The sequence below is a fragment of the Fistularia commersonii genome, chromosome 35 (assembly GCF_037954325.1).
Source record: "Fistularia commersonii isolate RoL2024-O1a breed Wild chromosome 35, RoL_Fcom_v1.0, whole genome shotgun sequence".
NCBI classification, from domain to species: domain Eukaryota; kingdom Metazoa; phylum Chordata; class Actinopteri; order Syngnathiformes; family Fistulariidae; genus Fistularia; species Fistularia commersonii.
This window is the reverse complement of record NC_141318.1, coordinates 7,640,554-7,658,756: the sequence shown is the minus strand read 5'-3', so window position 1 is coordinate 7,658,756 and position 18,203 is coordinate 7,640,554. Positions and strand designations below refer to the sequence as shown.

Genomic DNA, 18,203 nt, shown 5'->3' with positions numbered 1-18,203 from the left:
TATCCGGAGTCGGGTTGTGGGCGCAGCAGCCTCTCCCCCGCCACATGGTCCAGCTCTTCTGGGAGGACCTCCAGGCCAACCTACAGACATCGTCTCTCCAGCGTGTCCTGGGTCTCCACCCAGATGGACATGCCCGAAATACCTCCCCCAACAGGCATCCAGGAGGAATCCTGACCAGATGCCCGAGCTATCTCATCTGACTCCTCTCCATGCGGAGGAGCAACAGCTCTACTCCGAGCTCTCCTCAGTACTGAACTCCTCACCCTATCTCTAAGGGAGAGTCCGACGACCCAGCCAAGAAAACTCATTTCGGCCGCTTGTATCTGCAATCTCGTTCTTTCGGTCACTCCCCACGGCTCATGACTGTAGGTGAGGGTGGGAACATACAACAGTGGATCTGACTATTGATCTCCCGCTCCATCCTTCCCTCTCTCATGAACAAGACCCCGAGATACTTGAGTCCCCTGGCTCTGCTTCCACATTGGAAGGCGTTTCAATAGGGTTGAGGAGGTCTCAGAAGTGTTCCACTACCAATCTAAAACAACTCGAGTTGAGGTCCGTGGTGCCCCGCTCCCACTGTACACAGTGCTCCCCCCTCCTGAGCCGCCGGGTGGTGGACCAAAATCTCAACACCTACCAGAAATCGGTGTCAGTGGTCGCCCCAATCTCCTCCTACGCCAGAGTTTTTGCCTTGGCAACCACTGAAGCTGCATGCCACTTGCCCTGCCAGTACCTGTTAGCTGCCGCCGGTGCCCCACAGGCCAGAAAGGCCTCATAGGACTCCTACTTCAGTTTGATGGCATCACTCCCCGCCACCAGCGGGTTCGAGGGTTTCAACCCCGACAGGCGCCAACCACCTTATGGCCGCTGCTCTAGTCTACCGCCTCAACAATGGAAGCATGGCCCATTCGGACTCAATGTCCCCCGCCTCCCTCGGGATGTGGTTGTAGTTCTGCTGGAGGTGGTAGTTGAAACTCGTTCTGTAAAGGGACTCTGCCAGACGTTCCCAATAGACCATCACGTTATGCTTGGGTCTGCAAGTCTGACCGGCATCTTCCCCCACCATCGGAGCCAGCTCCGTCCCTCTCTTCACCTGAGTGTCCAGGATATGCAGCAGCAAGTCCGACGATACGACCACAAGGTTGATCCAAGAACTGTGGCCTAAGGTGTGTTGGTGCCAAGTGCATTTATGGTAACCTTTATGCCTGAACATGGTGTTTGTTGGGGACAATGCGTGACGAGAACAGAAGTCCAATAACATAACACCGCTCGGGTTCAGATCGTGGGGGCCTTTCCTCCCAATAATGCCCTTGCAAGTCGCACTGTTGTTGCCCACGGGAGTGTTGAAGTCTCCCAGTAGAACGAGGGAGTCCCCAGTAGGAGCGCTTTCGAGCAGACCCCAACGAGGATGAGGAAACTGAACTGCTGCTGGGTGCATAGATACAAACAACAGTCAGAACCCACCCCCCCCCACCAGAAGGCGGAGGGAGGCTACTCTCTTGTCCACTGGGTTGAACCCCAACGTACAGGCGTAGAGTAGGGGGGGCAATCAATATCGCCTCTCTCCAGGGCCAATGCCAGAGTAAAAAAACAGAGTCCAAACCCTCTGGAGAGGCCTAGTTCCAGACCCCACGCTGTGTGTCAAGGTGAGTCCGACTATAAGTAGTCGGAATCTGTCAGCCTCGCACACCAGCTCGGGTTCCTTCCCCGCCAGAGAGGTGGCATTCGATGTCCATGGAGCCAGCTTCTGGAGCTGAGGATCGGACCACCAACGGCCCCCGTTCCCATCACCGCCCGGCTCACACTGCACCTAACACCCTTGGCCCTTCCTGTGGGTGGTGAGCCCAGGGGGAGAGGGACCCATGTCAATCCTTCAGGCTGTGCCCGGCAACCCACGTTCAGGCAAGGGAAAACTGGATCCAAAGTTTGTATTCTTAATGAATGGTCTTCTGAGCTCCGTTCAGATCAAAAATAAGACTGCATAATCGTAGCTCTGGTATATCACATGATGAAATGATGTACTGCCAATGGCAATGTGTCACACTAACCAATATATATTTAAAAAAAATACAAAAGGCTATCAGTTATCAACAGATTTCAGCATCATGATATCCTGGCATGCCATATCAGGCATTCACTGTGGGGTATCCAAATGGTACCCCACTGTCCACCTCATTCCACACCACAGCAGGTTGGGAGTTTCTTGAAACATTCAAGTCAAAAGATGTGAATAGAGGCTAAAGAATTGACTGAATGCTCACCTCACTATTTCCTCTCACAGTATACTAGGGTAGAGGTATTTCAGTATTGGTTAGGCCAGAAGGGAGTCCATTGACTTATTTCAGGAAGTTTTTGATTGTTGCATCTGACAGAAATGAAAAACGTAAATGAAGTACGAATATATTGCTCGTAATGAATTTCAAATGTTTAATTTTATTTTCAAACTTGATTTTGCTCAAATATTCTGGTCTGAGGGAAAATTATAGGAATATATCTCTTCATCGTTGTTTCCCTTGTCTTGCTCAGATCAGCCGCCAGAGGGCGCTGTCAGCCTCCTGATGAAACGATCGTCAGCGCTGTCTTGTCTGTACGGAAACAAGTGGACACTGTCGGCTGATTTACTGTCGGGGAATTACCTAAATATTACTATTTGCGTCTGTGATTCGACACACATTTAAAATAGTCATCTATTTTGAATTATGTCTTGAGGAAAAAAAAACTTCACATGGCATAAAAGTGCAATTTGAATAACTGCACGCATGCGCACGAATGCGTCTTTATTAAACAACATACTGAAGAGTAAGACAGAAGAAAAAAAAAGGATTTATAGAAATTACACGCTGAAAAACAAACAGCATTAACAACAACCTTTAACACACGCGTTTGTTGAGCTGGTATTAATCAAGCCGTAAGAATTTATTTAACAAATCAACAACATAACCACTTGTAATTTAACATTAGCTTTTGCATGCTAACCGCGGTAGTGCAGGTTTTTTTCGCCGCGATGCTAACACCGTAAAGACGTCACTAGGTTGGTGAAAAACAAAACAAAAGCAAACAGATATTAAAAACACACACGTGGTTAATGAGCACGGTAACGGATATGGAAATGGAATATTACTGAGAGAACTCTTTGCAGCCGTGGTTCTTTACTGGGACTATTTAACTTGACAGACGGCTAATGTTGCCAGCTAAGCCTGACAGTTTCTCAGCCCATCACATCTTAAAAACCACCCAATTCAATAAAAAACAACAGCAATGACCGGAAACTGTGTGAAACCACAACATACAGGAAACATGTCAATAGCCTATAAGGTATTTTTTAAATGCTTCAATGATGACACAGGTTCAATGTCACTCAACTGAACAATAACATCAAGGACTAAAGGGACTAAACTAATATCAATCTCACCATGCCAATCCCTCTCTCACACTTACACTTTTGGATGTAGCTAATGACATGTAAGTATTAAGTTATTTTGACTATGTGCTTTTGACCACAGCGTGTCAGCAGGCTTAGTTAATCTCTTTGTCCATTTTTTTTTTTCTCTAGCCGAATATTCTCAAAAGAAGCCCAACTGGGTAAAAGCTTGTTCGATCTGGCAACCAGCTGCTGGTTCGCTTACACACAATCAGCACCTGTACAGGTACGTCCCCCATTGTGAAACTAAATTATGTGCACAGATGCAGCTTCTCGAACATTCTAGTTAGTATTTAAGAAGGCATGGCACTTACACACTCATATTGTTGCGTTTTAGTCAGGGTAAAATGTCTGTTTAATGAGCAATAGCTGTTGTTTGCACAAGCCATGCCACATGAGCCTGAACAGTTAGTGAGAACTAACTGTTCTCACTCAATTCCAGGTAAACAAAAAAAAAAAAAAAAAAAAAACAGAATTAATTGCACTCCAAACCACACCCACAAAATTCCCAGCAACCCCAAAATCACATAGAAAACAAGCATCAATATAAACCCCAATATTCATGACTTGCTTTGATATGCTTGCCCTGGCATAGCAAGAAAAACGAATGATCATTTCAGTAAAGTTTTGAAAATACGAAGATCAGGAGATCTCCACATTTAGCTGTAATTTAACCTATAATGACATGGAAAGGCAAATTGCAATGTATCCACACACTGGATACATTTGTTAACTAGCAAGAACTAACCACTGTGCATTCATACGCTAAAGGGGGTTATAGAGCTATTAGCTTCCCTGAGTACATGGTTAGCTTTTGACAGGGGTTTGGTTAGAGGCTAAATGCCATGCACTGTCAGCTTTGGTGAAGTTAATTAAAATTTTGTCACAATTTCGCTATGGTAATGTCACATGACCAACCCACTGCAGTTCTACGGCCACCAAAACTACTATGTTAACTAATGCATTGAATTATTGCAGGACTGTTAGTGGTATGTTGTGGTAATCAGCGTATTATATGGAAAATACGATATGATATGTCGTAAATACCAAGTCACCATGCTGTCATTTTATACACAAGAGGATTTTTCACAATGTGCTTTGCAGGCTACAGCTCCCAGGGAAAACACAATGTTTCAAGTGGCTTAGTTTCTAAGGTATTGCGATTAAGTAGCATCATCACAGGTACATTTCTACAAGAATCGCTCAAACAAACAAAACCTGACATTTCCAAAGTTTTTGCCTGTCATTTTGAGAATAGATGTGAAACTGCAATAAATGGTAATTTCTGTTTGTTTGCATAATGAAGCAATAACATCAGCATAATTAGTTCCTTTTGCTGTAGTTGAATTTCAGCAAACTCTCTGTTGGAAGCAAATTTCACACAGACTCATCTTTTCACGATGATTTTGAAACTCACCAGGTTGTGTGTGTTTTGCGTCATTTCCATCGTGGCTCATAGTTTCATCATTTTGACTCCCTCTGGATAATGTTTTGGATCTTGACACAAAGACAAATAGTTTTCCGACTACATTTTTGCTCTACAAGTCAGTAATATGAATAACCCAGCAACAAGGTAATGAAGAAAAAGAACAGTGAATATATCCATACTTATACAGGAAATTCTCCTGCTTTTCTGCTCGGCTCCAAATGAGGAGGACAAACAACTGCAGGTTAATTGTGGCATTAATTAATGCTACTCGCCATAACGTGAGAAATGCAAATAAGTGTTGCCTGACATTTTAATTAACACTTATCTACATTGTAGTGTGTATGAGACATGCCCTTTGATTATACACCTTTTATTGTGTGGCATTTTTAGAGGGTGCAATGTTATACACCTCATGACTCAATAAAAGTCATTTTGGATGAGAATCGTGGTTTACCTCAGGTCACCTGTGCCTGTGTTATGTTTGTAGGCAACACCCTTTTAAAATATGCCATGCAAGAATTGAAAATATTCAATGTTGACTAGTAAAGTCTTTATAAGCCCAGCACTCACAGGAAAACAAGCAAGTGCAAACAACGTAGACACATTAATAGAGAGTTGTCCTCTGCTGACAGTTCTTGTTGCTTGGATCAGCTTTAATCCTGAATTCAAGTGTGGGGTATGGGAGTCAAACTTTTTACACTGGCTGTCCGGTTCAAGTCGCTCCAAGCTGGCGAAGGGGACTTTTGAAGAACAACAGTGGCTCTTCACTGTGCGCCCTGACCGTTTCTTGTTGTTCATTGTAGGTGGTGTTTTCTGGCTGAAGGAACCGGCAGTTGAACCGGCTAAACATCTTCAGTGAATTAGCGCATAAGTTTTGAGGACATGACCCTCTTGTCAGTTTTTGAACACCTGAATTCTTGCAGCTTTGCATCAGCTGTATTTTCCATCACAGATTCATTCATTCTTTCATTTTCTATACTGATTATCTTGCCCACAGGATCACAGTGGGGCTGGGGTCAATCACAGCTGACATTGGGTAAGAGGTTCCCACTGGACTGCTCTTGAGTTCATCTCCAACTTGTTTTCCATATGAATGGCTCCTTCCTGTACCAAAGTGTTTTTTTTTTTCACTATTTTACTTGCTCTTTATCTCCCGTGTGTATTTCAAGTTGGTCCCGCCTTCTAAAACTTCAGCTTTTGGTTTTGCTGCTGTTTTACTCGTGTCCTCTCCTGTTTTTCGTTGCCAACGACGAGTTGGGTTTGAGTGCAAAAGGTTTCATTCTTTTGTAATGGATGGAAATCGTAAGATATCACCTGTAGAGGAAAAGACCTCTGGATAGAGATGATAATAATCGGAAAACGCGATGTGTTCCTAACCACCAGGAACAATTGGCCCCCACCTCCCTAATGGTATGCTATCTGCACTAAACAACTTTGCATCATTACTTATTTGATACCTCAAACAGTCTGACATACCATTACTCACAGCCTGATCATTTGTCTCTTCAACACCACACATTTATTATGTTTTATTTTTGTTCTTTCGTTGTTGTTTTTTCAGTCCCACAATGTTCCCCAAGGAGTTGCTTATAGACCCCTTTGGATGACTATTATATTTCTGTTTTATATAACATTCTCAACCACCACCAATTTTGCTTATTCAAGTACTTTCTGGAAAGCTGCCAATCTTTAAACTTTGCCTTCTCTCCATCTACAATGGTTTTACTTTGTATTTTCAGAATTCAATCTTTTTGTGGCTCTGTCTTTATAAGCTCCATTTTCATTCATACCACAGGCAGTGCACTTGTAATCAAGTCCACATAAGAATGCATATCACCATTTATCTTAGTGTTTTCAGGCTCCATTGGTTGACCAGCTCTGGACAACGTGTCTGCTGTGTACATCAGAATCAAATCACATTCAGTGCGTAACATTGCAGCAGGATCATCAATTTTGAAATTCTCAGTGGACAGTCATTGAGTGGCTTTCAGAACAATGCAATCAGGGGCTTATGGTCTGTTTCAACACTGATTGCCTGCAGATACAAACTGGCGGACTCTTTCACAGTGTTACAACCCAGCTCGTGGGCAGCAGTATAACTTGGAGTCTGACACCACAGTTTATAAAAGCAGAGTTACTTTCATTTAAATAAACCACAGTCATGCCAAAAAGGCCTGAATACCAGAGAGAATGAGAGTATGGTAAACTGTCAGCAAGATTGCGGTGAACAGCTGTCAGACTTGCCTTTCTACCAGACCTCCTCAGGTGAAGCCAATCAGACAAATAGGTCATGCAACACACAAACACTCCTACACTGCCACCACGAGAAATGAAAGGGTCCAAAGGAGCCTAACAATCATCATTCCTTCAGTCCTCTGTGGACTGTCATTGAGTGGCATTTGGAACAATGCAATCTGTGGCTTATGGTCTGTTTCAAAACTGATTTTTCGTTCTGGAACAAACAAATCTGTCACAGGCAAAACTTACGCTGAGCAGTCCTGTTTCACTTTGCATATTACGCATCTCAGAAGCTGTCATTGAGCAAGATGTGTATTTGATAAGTCGCCAGTCCTCATGCTTCTGCTGAAGAAAAGCTCCAAGGCTTCTCGGTAATCCATCTGATGCAGCCTTGATGGGCTTTGCGGTATCAAAGAACCTCATAACTGGTTCCTTGTGCTCATGATTCAATTCACATTTAATTTTCTTTTCATTTAGGTGTCTGTGGGGAACCAGTCTTTTAGAGGGGTCAGGAATACATATTTCCTTGTAGTTTATCAGCCCACTAAACCTAACCTCCTAATGTATTTTTTGCATTGAGGTCATGGGAAGTTGTTGATTGCAATTTTTTTTTTTTTTTTGTGAGAGCTTGTCTGATGTTTCCCACAAATTGTTTTTTTAAGCCAGGGTGGCATTTTCCGATATTGATTCTCAAAATAGCTTATGGCATAAACATGGTCAGGATGATGCGGGCCACAGTAATTAAATTACACCTCTCAGTATGCGTAAGTTCGTATTTCAACAAAAATTAAAGGCCACAACCTTGATACTTGAGGGTTGGTGGAAGCAAATCTGAAAAATCGGCAGGCCTTTTGCGGTGTTTGTCAGCCAAAGGGTTTTCGAATCAACTCCAAAGTATCAGGAAGCCAATTGTAACATCAAAATTCATGTAGTTTCCGCACTGCTCTCTGGTCATCGACATGGATCTAAATAGATTTCTGATTCACTGTTCTAAAACATCCTGTCCTCTCAAGTCACCGGGCAGTCCTATCAAAACCAGAACTACAAAATGTTATTGCATTTGAATAATGTGAGAACAGTGTAAATGTCTTTTACGTTATCTTGTTTCACATCATCTATCTAAAACACAGTGTTTAGCTTTTTATCCACATTCCATTCGTTACTAGAGGTGATGTAGCATTAAACTGTTTCGGAGCCAATGATTATGATTTAAAATAACCTGATTTTTTTTTTTTGTTTGTTTGTTATGTTTGATTTCTTGGCGATTGGACATCAAGTAGTTCCGAAACGGTTCCAAATCTCTCCCCTTCTTAGTAAAACAAAGCTTTTGAGTGCCCTAATCAAACAATACCATCCTATGATGCTCAGGCACCTGACAAATCCCAAAAACACCTGGGCCTACTGACTTTAGATGATTACCTCAACTCAGCAGAATGTTCCTCTAGTCCAGTGCAGAGGACTTACCACACGGAAAGGATAATGAGATCATGTCCTATTTTTTCCGTAATTCTATCAGCCCGTATTTGCACATCCACCGAGCGCTAGAAGCAGGCATGTTGACCGGGTAAACATCAAGTTACACGAGGGAGAGGCAGCTTGGTTTCACAATTCTTCATGTTTTAAAATGATATTAAATCTCAAGAAATGGTCTGATGAAGTTGAGGAATTAGTTACCTCATTGAACATTCATACGGTTCATACCTCCATCTTCAACCTCTTCTTCCACCCAGAGCACCGTCCTCACCTGCTTCAAGAACACAACCATCTTCCCCCTCCCCAAGAAGACCCCACCAACCTGCCTGACTGACTACAGGCCAGTAGCACTCCCGCCGATCATTAGTGATAGTCATGCCATTAATGGTATGATAGTGGACATGAGGAAGGAGAGGAGGCCTCACCAGCCACTGGTTCTCCAAGGTCTTGAAGCTGAGATCTCTATCTCCGCCTCCTCACCCTGGATGGTGATTGGTACCCGTCTCCTTCGATTCCTCCAGAAGTCCACAACCGCCTCTGATTTGGAAAGCAGATTTTCTCATGATCAAAAGTATGAAAAATACATCACTGACTGTCATGCACGATTGATATAGAAGACAATTCTGTGAAAATTAGATTATTCGTGAACCTGAAGAAGATAGAAATTTCACAACCGTTGGCATGTGTAATCCATGGGGGGGTTCACCAGGGGGCAGACCTGGATAAGCACCAACCTTTCCAGTATCTTTGCTAGGTGGGTCTTGAGAGCCACTGGTCTTTACTTGTTGAAGTCATTGGGGTGTTGAGGCTCGGACACAGGTGCCACTTATAAGCTTTCCCCCTGCTGTGGCACTATCACATTCTTCAGCTTTCAACTACCCCTCACAGTAAATCCTCACCCTGATTGTAAGGACGTACCAGTTGCAGGAAGACTGTGCAGACTTTTGAGGAGTGTGGGTTTGGCTGGTGAAGACCTGATAGGTAGAGCAGTCAACACTGAATTCAAGCCAAAAGCTGCGAGCAGAGAATTGTGATTTGGGGAAGGGCTTTCTACTGGAGATGCAGAGAGGCTGCAGGTATGGCTGGATGCCTGAACAAATAAAAGGGTCCTGGTGGCTGTGGTGTTTTCTTACACAGACGTTACCATCTTTCAATATGAAGCTTGTAAGGCTGTCATTGTTCTAATGAGAATTTGCATCAAAACGCTCTTTCGGTCACTTCAGGCCATGCAGTTAAGTAAATAGGCAACGTTTAGTGGATAGAGAAGCATGTTTAAGATGAAACGGAGTTCTGAAAGCTGCTCCATGACAGATTAGAGGAGATCGTTTGCAAAAGGGTTAATATACAGCACTGTCATAATGCCATGTGAGAATTTCTTTGCTAAGTATTAAGGCCTCATTCTAACCGCTAAGAGTTTAATGTCCTTGCTGCAGTCCCATTCCTTAATAGCAGTGTTTCAAGGGTTATACCATCTATTCATCACGAACACTGCAAGCTATTCACCTTTCTCCTTACCACTTCCTACTTTCCCATAAGCTCTCACCTACTTCACATCTTCGAATGTGACCTCCCTGTTTAGGGTTGACCATTTCTCGAATAACTCACAAATACCAACCTCCTGATATTTGACTGGTAACAGGTTGGAGCCTTTATCTCATATACTTTATTAAGGGGGAAAAAAAACCTAACTTTCACAATAATAACGCACAAGAAGAAGAGTCTTTAGTATGTTGTCTTGGCTCTATGTACTGTTTTGCTCTATGTACCTGGCTTTGCACCAGGTTTGCCGTCCCAGTTACAGTGGGGTCGCCTCTTAGTGGCACCAACAAGTTACGCAGTTCTAACAGCTGATTTTTTTTCTGTAAACAAATTGGGCTATTGCTATACACAGAGTCCCCTGACACAGCTTTTAAAAGAGTTGAAAACCAAGAAAAACAAAAAACAGAGCAACCACAGCGACTGTGGTTTCCAGTGGTGCAGTGGTGGCCAAGGAAACAGCACACTTAAATCAAATAAAGAACAAAAAATCAAAGCACTCTTTTTAGGAAAACGAGCTGGTGCCGGCTACCACTCGAGTGGCGCCGTCTTTTGTGTAAAACTTCATCCATTCAACCCACTGGTTGCTAGAGCTGCAGACTTGATGCAAAAAATCAGGATACACCATTTTCAGAACTTGAAAATGGATTATCAGTGAGAAGAAGAGAATTTGAAAACATTGTGCTTCAAAAGATGGCCCAAAATGTCAGATGTTTCTTGGAGTGACTTTTGGCTGAAAGTGACATGAGTTTAACTTTATCAGCTGTCAAGCCCCTTGTACAACTATCCTTGTGTCATGCTTCCGCAAACAAATCTGAGGATACTAAAGTAAGACAGAAAAGGCATTGGAGAAATAAATCAAGACCAGCATTACAAATGCTTGACATTTAAAATAGCCCGTATTTGCAGAAAAGAGCAAGATGAAGTGAATAAATCAGGGTTTATTGCTTGTATGAAGCATCAACGACTTGGACGATAGGTCATCTGAGCATGTACAATTGTTGAAAATTGTATATGTGTCGCCAAAATGCGGATATATCACATTTTATTAATGAACTTTGACCATGTTTCTACATTTCATTAATTGAGTGCTGCACTGCATTTGCACTCGTCAATGTGCTTTTACAAATCTTGTCTATCAGACGAAAAGATTTGAGTTTGGTCACTCAACCGTATAGTTTAACAGCAGCCTTGCTTTTTTTAACATCAGCCTTGCTTTTTTTCCCAGACCAGTGGAAGTTGGTGTCAAGCAAGTGGTATGTCAAGTAAAAATTAGTATTATACAGAGCCCCCCTGTATTCTTGGCTAGAAGTTTGCAACCAGATCTGAGGACCTCTAATGACTGGTGGATCATTTAGTTTCATGCTGAACACAAAGAATTAATGATGTTTTGTTTTTTTTCCACTGTATTATCAATGTAAAAGATGCTCAAATTTGAAAAATCATAAGATTCTCTCCCAAGTATATACATCTGTACCTCTTGACACGTCAAGTCGCTTGTCTTGATCACACTATTTGTTCCCACAAAAAATTACCCTGTCCTCTTCTTCTTTTCCTTTCTGCTTCTCCCCTCAGGGGTCGCCACTTTGGATTGACCTCCTCCACCTAACCCACTTTCTTTATCTGCTACAAAAAATGAGCCCTGTAGCTTGCGAAAAAAGAGTAAATGACAAACTAATAATATTAATGATGGCTTATGATTATAGGATGGAGCCAGCTTTTGGAGTGAATGGCGGGAGTGTGTCGATGCACCGCATATTAATAGCTGTGAAAATATTGTCTTAGAGGAAACCAATTCATGGTACAAAAAAATGTTGATGACTGCTGTTCTAAGCTAAACCATTTTTCGGACTTAACGATAGGCTTCATTAACATTTTGCCTGAAAAGTAGGACAAAGCACATCGTTTATTTTAATATCAAATCCATCAGCCCATGCAAAATGCTAATATTCTTCCAATTTAATCACTCTTTTGTGGTGCCAAGAGATTCTTGCTGTACTCTTTTAATAAATAAGTGCCTTCTATTGCAATAATTCACCGTCAGTGAAACGATGACATTCCCAGGAACAGTCTATTTGCTACTGTTCAGACCAAAGTTGGACATTTAGCCAAAAAATTCCTGGCATCTTGACCAAACCTTAAAGGTCGAACTACATTTCAGTCGCCAAACACTCATTCAGCCTCCCACTGGTTTTACAGAGCAAATCATTGTGCAAATGATCGTGTTATTCTATGAGTACTTGTTTTACCCCGTAACAGCATGTTGATGATTTATGTACATAACTATAAATGTTATATCTCCTTGATAGAAAAAAACATGTAAAGAGCTGATTAAATATGGTACTTCGGATGGTACTTAAATACTGGTGCTTCGACTCTTCGGTGACTGAATTGTACTTCTTGTAAGTCGCTCTGGTGAAAAGCGTCTGCCAAATGACTGTACTGTAAATGTAATGTAAATATCAAAGATTTGCTGTTTCATCTTCCATAATCAAATCAATCATGCCAGTGAGTGAATATGCAGTGTAACAAAAGCCTCAAAGGCCATTTTGCATCTCCTCTTGTGTCAATGGCCTTGTGATTTATTGGATGTCTCTGAAGTCTCTTAGTGAAGATATGGCTGTTTTACTTGCAGAAGTGTCAGCTTGTTCTCACCGCATGATGTCAAATAGCTACAATTTCTCACTCCCAATGGCTCTTATAACAGTTAGTGCAGTTAATTAAGCTAAATCTATTTCCTAACCTGCAAACAGGCATGAACCCATTTAATGATTTATCTACTGTTGACCTACCATGTTATGTCACTGACACAAACAGATGGGGTTGTATAGGGCCTAAAAAGGCCACTGACCAAAAATATAGGTCAGGGCTATTTTAGAACAGGAAGACTTTACAGGCCTCTATCATAAATTTAAGCATGAAGCCATGACACACATGTGTCTTTGTGATGAGAGTGGCGCTTGAAGATCCTAATGCAACCATGAAACCAAGGCTGTGGCCTTTGCTTCAGGAACAAAAATAGATCTTAAGTGCCCTCTAAGTCTCTAACTGGGCTTGAAGAGGAAAGTGAAATAGTATGGGAGGTAAAAAGTTGACAGCTACTGCCGATAAGTAGGGTTTTCTAGCAAATACCTCAACACCGATTAAGTAACGGCAATATTTTGAAAATATTTCTTCGCTGATGTATAAATACCACCATTGACAGTTAATATAATTTATGATAGTATCACGCTGAGCTCTACGGCTGAAATGAAATTATATGGAGACATTTCACTCAGCATGTAACATTGATTGAAAGATTTACAAAGCATATCAAACATACATAAAAAAGATCACTTGAAAATGTTATGATACCATTGTAAAATACAGTACTGGCAAAGGCATAAATAACTTTTGCAGGTAATCAATTAGAAATGCAAAACAACATTGCACCTCCTTGTGAATTGCAGGTAACTTAGATAAATGTAAATTATTGTGGTATTTTTCACGGGGAAGACTTGACTAGGTTTAAAGAACCTACAGTAATCAAAGCCTAATGTTCATTCAAAATGGTTTGCTTCAAGCCAAAAAAGCATGCAAAATATAAATAGACATGTTTTAACATAGGTGTTATTTATTTCTCCAAATTTTCCCAAAACAGAATGCCATTTAGTTTTTAGAACATGCTATCCATAATGAGTTGTGTCAATATAATTTATTAAAATGTATGCAAGCTAATTTTAAACTCCAAAAAATATAAAAGATATAGTAATATATTTTATTGCTAATAAAATAGTAACCCTAAATCAAATCAGCAAGAGATAAAGAGTAGGTTATACTATTGGACTTTTGCCCTTTTTAGCCCCAGATTTTGTTGATAAAAGTGAATATGATCAAGGGAAAAGATTGACTGAGCTCTCATAAATTGAGGACTGAAAACTTTTCACTGATATGACCTGAGATAGCAAAAACACATTCATCATAGTACATAAACAAGCATCAGTGTTGGCAGGCAATGAGACTGCAATGACAGCACATGGAGAAAATGAGGAGGAGGTCATCCAAACTTGTTGACCTTATTTTCCATGTTCTCCATGCCAGCTTAAACATGCATACAATTAGAGCATTATCATTTGGTCAGCTTGTGGGTGCTAATTTGATTTGAAGAGTTATAGTTCACTTGAAGTGTAACAAAAAACAAAACAAAAACGGTTTGACTTAAAAAGCTGTGGCTTATAGATAGTCTTTGTATCAAGTTGCTTTGCCAAAACAATCTGCTACCAGCCTGCTGCGCTCGGGTGTATGTGAAAGAATGCTCCCAAAGTCACCACAGAGTTGGTCTTATTTGAATATTTCTCTTTTTTCTGTCATCCGTAGAAGGAAGTATGGAATGGTGTTTTCATCACAGCATTCATTCGGAAGCTGCTGGTAAAATCATTATGATAGAGTGTTGGTGACGTGGGGTAGAATGAATCCTGGGAATGCCTGCTCGAGAAAGTTAGAGGCAACATGAGGGTAGCTTAACCAAGCTGACTGAAAGTTTTATCAGAAATGCAGAAAACCTGAGCATGTATATGGGCAGGAGTATTAAAATTAGTTATTTGTTTATGGATGACAACACAAAACTATTTGGACCTACAGGAATGCAGTCATAAGTCTGATGCATTTTTGGCAATAAGTGGATTTTTGGTAAAAACCAAAACGAGTCTTTCAGCCCATTTAAGAGGCCTGAAAGCAGAGGATAGCTGCCAATTACACAAGTGTTTACTAAGAAGAATATACCGGATAATTCAGTGTTTTAAGAGTGAACAGTAGACAATACAAAAACATCGTAATGTATCAGATCCCTTATCCCAATGGTCCCCAACTTTTTTATGACAGTCGACAGGTCAACGCTTGACAATTTTACCGCGGACCGGGGGAGGATTGCTTATATTGTGACTATAATAATAATTGGGAATCCACTGTGTGGATCCACCTTTTCCCCTTTGAAAAGAAACTTCCTGTCTGACATCTGTTTTTTTGTCATTTTGCTAACTTGTGGGTTACATTTTTGGCGCTCAAGTGACAGAGATGTAACTGAGAGATTCCAGTCATTTGTCGAAATAAAGATTGTTCAGACTCCGAAATAAATCCAACAGAAATAATAGATTATTTCTTGTTCGGCCTGGTACCAATTGATCCAGCCTGGGGGTTGGGGACCACTGCCCTATCCCATTTTCCCAAATCTTGTACACAAACCCATCCATCTTCCCCCACTTATCCAGAGTCGGGTCGCGGGGGCAGCAGCTGAAGCAGTGAGGCATTAACTTTCCTCTCCTCAGCCACATGGTCCAGCTCTGGTGGGACCTCCAGACCAACCTGGAGACATAGTCCCTCCAGTGTGTCCTGGGTCTTCCCCATGATCTCCCCCCAGATGGACATGCCTGGAATAACTCCCACGGGAGGCGTCCAGGAGGCATCCTGACCAGATGCCATATCTTCTGACTCCTCTATCTGTGGAGGACCAGCGGCTCTGCTCTGAGTTCCTCCCAGATGACTGAACTTCTCACCCTATCACGAAGGGAGAGTCCGGCGACCAAGCTGAGAAAAATAATTTCAGCAGCTTGTATCCGCGATCTCGTTCCTTCAGTCACTACCCACAGCTCGTGACCATAGGTGAGGGAGGGAATGTAGATTGACCAATAAATTGAGAACTTTGCCTTTTGGCAGGTGGCTCCCGCTCCATCCTTCCTTCCCTTGTGAACAAGACCCCAAGATACTTGAACTCCTCCACTTGGTGCAAGACCTCTTACCCAACCTGGAGTGGGCATTCCACCCTTTCCAGCACAATGGTCTCGGATTTGGAGGTGCTGATCCTCATCCCGGCTGCTTCACACTTAGCTTCTAAGTGTTCCAGTGAGAGCTGGTGATCATAGCCTAATGAAGTCAACAAAACAACATCATCCTGCAGCCACCAAAGCGGATCCTCTTGACATCCTGGCTGCACTAAGCAATTCTGTCCATAAAAGTCATGAACAGAATCGGTGACAAAGGGCAGCCCTGGCAGAGTCCAACTCTCACCAGGACCCCTCACCGGATTGCCCGCTGGACACGGTAGAATGTCTTCTCCAGATCCACAAAACACCTGGTCCACTCTTCCACTGCCAGGACGAAACCCACACTGCGCCTCCTGGATCCGAGGTTCAACGAACCGGCGGACCCTCTTCTCCAGCACTGCTGAATAGACCTTAGCAGTGAGGCTGAGGAGTGTGATCCCCCTGTAGTTGGAGCACACCCTGTTCCAGTCTCCCGCCTCAACAATGGAAGCACGGAGCATGGCCCATTCAGAGTCAATGTCCCCCGCCTCCCACGGGATGTGGTTGTAGTTCTGCCAGAGGTGGGAGTTGAAACTCCTTCTGTCAGAGGACTCTGTCAGGCGTTCCCAGCAGACCCTCACATTATTTTTGGGTCGGCCAAGTCTGACCGGCTTCCTCCCCCACCATCGGAGCCAGCTCCCAACCAGATGGTGATCAGTTGACAGCTCCTCCCCTCTTTCCACCTGAGTGTCGAGGACATGAGACCGCAAGTCCAACAATACAACCACAAGGTCGATCAAAGAAACCGTGGCCTAAGGTGTGTTGGTGCCAAGTGCACATATGGACACCTTTATGCCAAACATAGTGTTTGTTATGGACAATCCATGACGAGCACAGAAGACCAATAACAAAATACCGCTCGGGTTTAGATCGGGGGGGACATTCCTCCCAATCAAGCCCTCCCAAGTCGCACTATCGTTGCCCACGTGAGCATTGAAGCCTCCCAGTAGAACGAGGGAGTCCCCGGTAGGGGAGCTCTCCAGCAGCGTCTCTAGGGACCCCAAGAAGGGTGAGTAAACTGAACCGCTGCTGGGTGCATGGCCACAAACAACAGCCAGAACACGTCCCCCCACCTGAAGGCGGAAGGAGGCTACCCTCTTGTCCACCAACTTGCAAGCGCCAAGATGGGGGACAATCAGTATGTTCACACCTGCCCGGCGCCTCTCACCAGGGGCAACTCGAGAAGTCCAGCCCCTCTTGAGAGTTCTGTTTCCAGCCCCCACGCTTTGCGTCAAGGTGAGTCTAACTATATCTCATCTAGCTCCTTCCGCGCCAGAGAGGTGACATTCCATGTCCCAAGAGCCAGCCTCTTTCTACCAGTTACAACCTCCATCTATTAGCTTCAGCTGTTGTAGATACTGAATGATCCCCAGGTGTATGATAGCTGACCACATGTTCCAGTCCCTCACCTCTGATTACTCACCAAGAAATAATCCATTATTAGTGTCTTCCTAAGTGATTAATTATATTTGCAGTCTCTTTCAAAATAAAAACTGGAATGTGTACATGCATTAATGTCTTTGTGGTTTAGAGAAACTGACAAACTTCAACTTGATTCAAATGCAAGTTGTTCCATCTAAAATAATCAGTGCACAGGTTAAAGTACGATAAAAAAAAAAAAAAATGGAAAAAGCACTGCAGCAGCTAGAAATTAGCATTGTGACTCATACATCTAATTGGGCTACATGTGCAGGACCAAGAATACGCCTCCTCTCGTAGACATAATGTTGCTTCTTTAATACGGGACGCATCATATCGAAGGATCACATGCGACTGCTCTCATCACAATATTGAGCAATGTAGTGTTAATTTAATAGATTTTGCACAGCCAATGTGTAAAGTTAGCAAGAGTGAAGCACTGTCAGATTTTTATTTTATTTTATTTTCTATTTTTGTGTATGTGTGTGTGTGTTTGTGTGTGTGTGTTGTCAGTAAACAGTCCTTAACAGTTGTCCTTGACTAATGCAAAAATTACAAGATTATCATTTTGAATATGTCTGGCCCGCATACTTCCAATCCCAAGGACCTTGAACCCAGAAGAAAAGTATCAATGAATGTCATCATTCCTTAAAGTTCACTGTTATTTCAGCTAGTTCTTTGAGGGATCACTATTTGTCTCTGGACAACACGACATTTGATAATATCCTTTTCAAAAATAAATGTCACTGTAAGAGATTATTTAATGGTACAATGATATGATTATATCTTATCATGTATATCTCTTTTTACCAATGCACAGTTGGTTAAAGGTTAATCCTAGGTGTATTAA

The 18,203-nt window shown here is 42.5% G+C and overlaps 1 long non-coding RNA gene across 3 annotated transcripts; it reads right to left on the bottom strand.

The window, feature by feature from the left end:
* Window positions 1–2,454: 2,454 nt before the first annotated feature.
* Window positions 2,455–9,019, bottom strand: LOC147214045 (uncharacterized). 3 transcript variants are annotated; one of them, XR_015104439.1, is made up of 3 exons: window positions 8,790–8,954; window positions 4,839–4,918; window positions 2,455–2,585 (listed from the first exon to the last, which is right to left on the bottom strand). It is a non-coding gene; the product is annotated as an uncharacterized LOC147214045 (long non-coding RNA). The 3 variants fall into 3 exon arrangements; XR_015104437.1 differs by lacking the exon at window positions 8,790–8,954 and adding an exon at window positions 8,987–9,019 and having other exon boundaries at window positions 2,461–2,621; XR_015104438.1 differs by having other exon boundaries at window positions 2,461–2,621.
* Window positions 9,020–18,203: the final 9,184 nt, after the last annotated feature.